The 6,509-nt window shown below is 34.6% G+C and overlaps 1 non-coding gene across 1 annotated transcript; it reads left to right on the forward strand.

The window, feature by feature from the left end:
• Positions 1 to 2,527: 2,527 nt before the first annotated feature.
• On the forward strand, positions 2,528 to 2,609 carry Trnas-aga (transfer RNA serine (anticodon AGA)). The gene has a single exon. It is a non-coding gene; the product is annotated as a tRNA-Ser (tRNA).
• The last annotated feature ends 3,900 nt before the right edge of the window (positions 2,610 to 6,509 follow it).

Consider the following 6,509-nt stretch of genomic DNA (forward strand, 5'->3'; position numbering starts at 1 on the left):
TTTTGATGCAAACCGTATATACGTAGCTAGATCTACGTAAATGTATACTGCACAATACAGATCTGACTAAAAAAGGAAAGAAAATGAGAAACAGAATATAGACTGGACAAAGTAGATGTAAATATGTGTATAACCATACAGTAGGTAAGTATAGTATACAAATGTAGGGAACTTGGCATAACTGTTAAGTAACACCATGCTTTTACATTTACCTTCAAATATGTTACAGTTGTAAAATTACATGTATGATTTATAGGCCTATATTCTGTTGAATGGAAATACGTGTCAGGTGCCTGTGCATACAAGTTGTCAATGCAATAACAACATCTCGAGTGGAGAAAATTATTATTTTTTGGCAGTCTGTTTTCCGAAAGCTACAAATGTACCAGAAAGTTAATATTTTCTTCACTCGAGATGTTGTGATTGCATTGACTACTTGTAAGCACAGGGACTTGACGCGTTTTTATAACCAACGAACTATTATACATACTTTGTATGTACAATGAAGTATACATATGTATACCGTTTGTTGAAAAAAAATGTACCAGCTAGGTTTTTCGTAAGAGTGTAATTCTGTTTTTAGTGTGCGTGAAACTCAATTTTTGAGAATTAAGAAGAATTATAGTGTTCTCGACAGACAGAATTAAGGTTCCGAATGCTAGAGCTAGGGAATATATATGAAGGCGGAATTGAAACAAAGGAAACACACACGCTCACGTACTCGTTATTACAGTTATCCCTTATTTCCTTATTAAAAGTTCATAATTTTGAGCAATCGGGGTCCGATATACATGTAGTCTATATCGTACGCGCGCACAGCTCAGTTTCGACGGTCGGAGCACGGTGACGGTCAGTTCTTCTTCTTTTGTTCTTGTTATATATATAGAATACCGTGTGTATAATGTAAGTATGTGTTGTTATCACCGTGGAATAGTAACACATCTTAAAATGTCTATGTAATTTAAATTGTTTTTAAAAGATTACATACTGTATTTAAGCATTATTCTCAATATCATTTGGAAAAATAACCTTAAAGATCTATCCAATAGAACTGCGTGTAACATATGAAATTAAGTTATTTATATTTATCAACAAATTAATATCAAAGTTGTATTCATAAACCAGGGACGTATACAACAGGATGGGATACTAGCCAGATTTGAGGAGCGAGATGTACATAATTATACATGTGCGTATGTACAGTGTAGCTACTGATCATGGCCTGAAACGTTGCTTTGACAACGACCAATTTGCTTTGATATGCGGGTTCAATTAAGAGCTGTGAGCCTGTGATCATAAAAATGAAGATTTTTAAGTATATAATGTAGCTATTTAACAGCAGCTTCCAAGTAACTTATAAAAAATTCAAATCCACGTAAAATCTGTTTGTCAATTTACTTCATTCGTGACCTTAATTTGATACGCGGATGCAAGAACTGTGATCAGTCGTTGTACAGTACTATTGATTTACTAATATATATCAACACGACCAGATTGATGACCGGGAAAAGTTCTATGGACGGGTAAAAATGAGGTTTTTAAAGTATATAATGTAGCTATTTTGACAGCAACTTTCAAATAACTTGTAAAAAGTTCAAATCCACGTGAATCCTATTTGTCTATTTACTCCGTGGTCGTAAATTGACTGACCAAGTTCACTCCACGCAAATGCGCCATTGTTTGCGGACACCGGTAACCCTATTAATGAGGTGACAAAATCAGCTGTACTTTAGCAGACGTAAGTAGTGATCTTATTCGTTAAGAAAATATTTGTGGCATATTTAAGCATAAGACAATTAAAAAAAATTACGTGTTTACACCAATCGTTTAGCTGTCATATTGTAGCTCAAAAGTCTTTTCGAAGATAGAGTTATCTTTTCCCTAGCAACCGCGGGGAAAACCCTGTCAAGTATGGGTGAAAATGATGTCTTCGAAAGGTACATGTATACTGTACAGTACATGGGAAACTCACTTTGTAATCGACACCTACATTTTTCGCTGTGCTGTGACGCAATTAAACATAAAAGTATGTATAATCAACTTAATTCGAATAATGTTGTCCGAGTCATCTCTGTCAAGCACTGATTTTCTTACTTATTTTCGACGTTATGACCTCATGCAAGATTTTGGGGCGATATAAATTTAAGACGAGGTGATACAGACGTTATAGTTGATTGAGATAAGAGACACAGATAGTATCTATGTCTCTGTTGAGATAAAATCTTGGAGTATTTAGGCGAAACTCAATGTTAGGACGAGATGATCCGTGGGCGTTTGGGGCGAAATGGTTTGCGGCGCAATGGTCTTGGGGCGGAATGTCTGACTACCGGCAAACTGTTCTATTCGCTACACCATCTTAATGAGATGATAACATTTTATTAGTTAATTTTCACATACTTGTAAGATCTTCTTGGTCCTTAGATAAAAAATGAGCTTGAAAATAAAAAATAAATCTTCTTAAGGCATCCCGTAGCCTGTTTAGGAGGCTCTCATCAACAAATAACGTATGCCAGAGGCAACAGGCATAGTCGTCGTGGCCGAGTGGTTAAGGCGATAGACTAGAAATCTATTGGGGTCTCCCCGCGCAGGTTCGAATCCTGCCGACGACGCTTTCTTTTCCTTTTTCGCCTTTTCCCATACCTTAGATGTATCATATTAAAATTGTTTGGAGTAGGCGTATCAAACATAATCACTATTATGATACATTTCAGATATGAATAATTTTATCTATAGCGGGTAACTGAAGTCGATACATAGCAATTCTTCACGACAAGTACCTTTTTTTAAATCTGTTATCTAAAATTGTATATATCTGTACATGTAAGCCTTTTAAAATTTAAAATAAAATGTCACACAAGAAGGCCTATTAGTGCAGCGGTTTAGTGCGGAATATCAAATCAGTAGGTTCACTGCATTTTTTTTTATTTTATTGTTGCTATATGTGGTGGTAGCGGTGGGATTCAACTGTAAGAACTGTACGCAGACACGGAATTTAAAATCAAAGTACTGTATGTACTGAGGGGAAATTACTTAAAATATAATCAAAGTACTGACGGTACTGATAGGTAGATACTTCATAAAACGTTTTAGATGGAAATAAAGGGGCATGAAACAAAATATTTCGGAAATTTTAGATAAAACTGGAACTCTTAAATATATAATAAACTGATACTCTGGTTGTAAGCATTATTTCATACATGGTATTCCATAGGAGCATGAGCAAATACCATTTAACAGTTAGTTTTCAAGCATATCACATCTAACGTGACGCTACCCAAATTGGAACACTTTAAATATACCGAAAGCAGAATTTTAAGTTTATATATATACATGTATATACAATTAAACACCGAATACTGTTTAAATGATGAGTATCGTTTATGCTCTGTCGGCGGTGGAGCATCTTTAATTTAACAGAAACTGTGACATTTTTCATATGTCAAACGCTTTCGTTTTGCTTATTATCTCCATAGATATGCAACTCATCTGACAATATATGTCAATATATAATCAAGGTGAGTAACTCGATTGGCCTGATAAAACGACCCAATTTTGGGGAAAACGTATTTGTGAAATACCCGTTCAGGTTATGCGGCTGGCATTAGTTTTGATTAAACGACAGATAATTTATCTTTAATTTGGTATATACATTGTAGCTGACCGTATACCATAATGTAGAAGTGTTGTTATAATCGATGAAGCATCGGAAAATTGTCAAATTTCGGTTAGTCGGACACTCATCTGTTCGGCAAACACCACAACATGACTCAAGAGGAAAACTTAACTACGAATGAATGTCAACGCAAGTCCGCAGCAATGCATCTTGGACTAAAAGCAAACTTAGTTGTAAATCTGTCCGCATTATAAAACTGTTCTGTCGCACGCCCCTCGCCGTTAATCATTATGCATCACTGATTTTTGGTACACAGTTTAAATGACACTTTGCTGAGAATTGTATAAACTCCACTCTGATTGGCTAAATGTTTTACTACGTACGACCTTCACCTTCGCTAGCCGGTTTCGGATATATAACGCAGATATTGAGGAAACATATCGGAAGTGATGCGATTGATACGGAGACATTACGGATACATTGATAATACATTGTGCAAGTGTAGCGAAAAGAACGGTTGTGTTGCGCATGTTGGGTATCAGAATTGCGATGTTACAAGAAGCGCTCTCGATCCTTTCGATATCACTTTTCACAACAACACGACTGCGACTAAGATGAGCAGGCTGCATCTCCCATCCTACCTCATCCAGATAAAAACAAGGTCCAGTCTGTTTCAAGCTGAAATCAGAACAGACAACGTTTTCTTTTCTGTCCTTAAAGCAATTGCATGGCTTGAACATGCATATTGCCGACGACCCATTACTTCATCTGTACTTCTCGACAGACTGGAAATACATGTAATAGGCAGATATGTCGATTTCTCCCATATAACGGCGTATATACAGCGCATATGATAAGCATGTATTGAGTATATATTGCGTATGAAAAGCGTATATTATGCGAATGATTTCCGCAATCAAAATTTTGTGCTGTTCAAAAATCCATTTTGCATTTAACTTTGAAGTGGTTTCGTCCATTACACTTGGTACATGTCTTTCCCCATGCTGGGCATGCCTCCTTTTTATGGTAAAACTTGGTTTTACCAGTATTGGGATCGCAATTCCGGAACTAGCTTTTTTACCCCCCCCCCCCCCCCGGCTGGTGTAACCACACATTTGTGGTATATGTAGTTGTAATTTGCACCCAGATACAATATAAACTAGCTTAGAATCATTCTGTAAACTTATTCAGCAGCATCAATATCAATTTAAGTGGATTGCGAAGAAAATAAGAAAATTTAGTGAAAAGCATTTCATTATCAAGTTAATAATATTCACTTATCAATCAACATATACAAGTGGTGTTGTGGTAAGTCCTGAGCTCTCTGTGCTGACGGCCGGGGTTCAACCCTTATCGTCGGCAGCTTATTTTTATTTTTTTTATTTCATATTTTTATTTGTTGTTAATTCACCATGCTTGAAAATATTCTTTTATTTTGTCTTTATATTTATTTTTGTTTTATTTTATTTTTATTTTCCAAAAGTTTATTCCAAACATAGACATGTACTGTATAGCATATACACTAAATTACGAACATCCCACTATTACGGCCACTTATTTTCAGTTCCGATTTTTTTTTCTTCAGAAACACCGCTATTCCGTTTTTACGACCAATTAACACTAATTGACCCTTTGATTATGACCACAGGCACATGTGACTTCACACCTCGCTGTGCCTCACCTTCCCGCACGCAGCAACCCGTGACCAACTACCCGCAGGTACATCAGTCAGTCTTTTGTTTCCGTCGACCTAATTATCAGATTATCTACCTGTACTAGGAGAGTGTTAATCGCCATCATTTGCATACTTGTGACTGGCAGTTGACGTGATCGAAACCACAAGTAATGCAACGTTCTTTCGATAGCCCTGGTGGCGAGATCGAACGATTTAGGCAGTTCTTTCTCATACGTGTAACGCCAATGGAATTAAAATTCTTTAATGTATGAGATATATTGATCTTATTTCAGATATTTATGAAGTACCATACGTCAATCATCTTATTTCAATAGATGTGTCATCTATTTTGTTGCGGTAAACAATCGGTGTTTTGCATTAGTTAAAAGTACGCTTGACTATTGCACAGTAGTCTTTCAAACACTTTACCGATTGTGATCGTAAGTTATTATTTGACCAATCATTGCACATGGCGGGATAATTAAAATCGATTTACGTAAATATTAATAATAATTTACACAGATCAATACCAATTTTAAAACACATAGATTCTCATTTACCTCAGGTGATACTCTGTGATAATTAAACCAGAGACATTGATAATTTAATTACTATCTAAATCTCTGATTAAACTAACGATATGTATTTGAATTATAATTAAAACATAATAGAAAGTAATGTCTAGAAAAAGTATTTTCATTTAGATTGTCAACAATTACTTCAGTGAAATTCAGTTTAAGATTTAAATAAGCACACACCATTAACTTTATTTAATGAAAAAAATATGTCTATGCTCTAGAAATAAATGGTATAGTCATTATATGTCCATAATTTATCAAACTTTAAAAAATATTTGTAAATTATTGGTTTTGATTAGATACGCATGCATTAAAATATGATATGATTAAGATTCTAATGGCCGACAAAACTAATTGATCAAATATAGTAATTTGCAAATTTATCTTAACCAAAATATATCAAACTGTTTCTTATGGTTTTTTTTTATATAAATGTAATGTATATGTCATGTCAAGTTTATGTTGATGTCCCATGTATTTGTAAATGTGTTAAATGCAAAAAATTGAACAAAAAAATAAAAATATATATATATATATAATATACATTTATATATACATGTATATTGCATTTTTCATAAAATTTCAATTTTGAAACAAAAATACAGTACATATATTATGTACCGGTCAGCTAGGATACAGAGTT

This window comes from Argopecten irradians, chromosome 10 (assembly GCF_041381155.1).
Source record: "Argopecten irradians isolate NY chromosome 10, Ai_NY, whole genome shotgun sequence".
NCBI classification, from domain to species: Eukaryota; Metazoa; Mollusca; class Bivalvia; order Pectinida; family Pectinidae; genus Argopecten; species Argopecten irradians.